Here is an 825-nt window from a genome sequence, read left to right on the forward strand (position 1 = left end):
CCTTGGACTGCAAGGAGATCCAACCAGTCAATCCTAAAGGAAATCAACCATGAATATTCATTGGAAGGACTGATACTGAAGCTGAAGCTCCAATACTTTGACCACCTGATGTGAAGTGCCTACTCATTAGAAAGGACCCTGATACTGGGAAAGATTAAGGGCAGGAGGACAAAGGATGAGATGGTTGGATGGCACCACCAACTCAATGAACGTGTGTTTGAGCAAGCTCCAGGAGGTGGTGAAGGAGAGGGAAGCCTGGCGTACTGCAGTACATGGGGTCACAAAGAGTCAAAGATAACTGAGCAACTGAACAACAAGGATACTTGTAATTCGAGCAACCTGCTTCAAACATTGTTTTTCAGTTCCCCATAAACACATAGATTTGAGGGTTGTACACAATTCCATTTGCTGACATATTTTATCTTTATCCCACCTCAACAAATTTGAAGACCTCGTAGTTCTTAAATGATGACCGTAGATGGGTTCAAGTCAGTGAGCAAGATCAGATTTGTGACTTATTGCTTCTTAAATCTCTATTGGCACTTAGGCATCAACTACATTCATTTTTCTTATCTGAACCTTGCAATTCTGGTAAGTCTTAAATGAAAGAGGCAAGCGACTAGAGCTAGAGGTCATTTCTTGAAAGCTGTTGATGGGAGAAGGTGTGTATTCATTTTCTATTGCTGCTGAAATAAATGTATTCACTTCAAACAACAATATGAATTTATTAAGTTACAGTTCTTTCTGTTAAGAGTCTGGATACAGCATGATCTTCTGCTGAGAGTTTCACCAGGTTGAAATCAGGTTTTGGCAAGGATGTCATTC

Source organism: Bos indicus, chromosome 20, assembly GCF_029378745.1.
Source record: "Bos indicus isolate NIAB-ARS_2022 breed Sahiwal x Tharparkar chromosome 20, NIAB-ARS_B.indTharparkar_mat_pri_1.0, whole genome shotgun sequence".
Lineage (NCBI taxonomy): Eukaryota > Metazoa > Chordata > Mammalia > Artiodactyla > Bovidae > Bos > Bos indicus.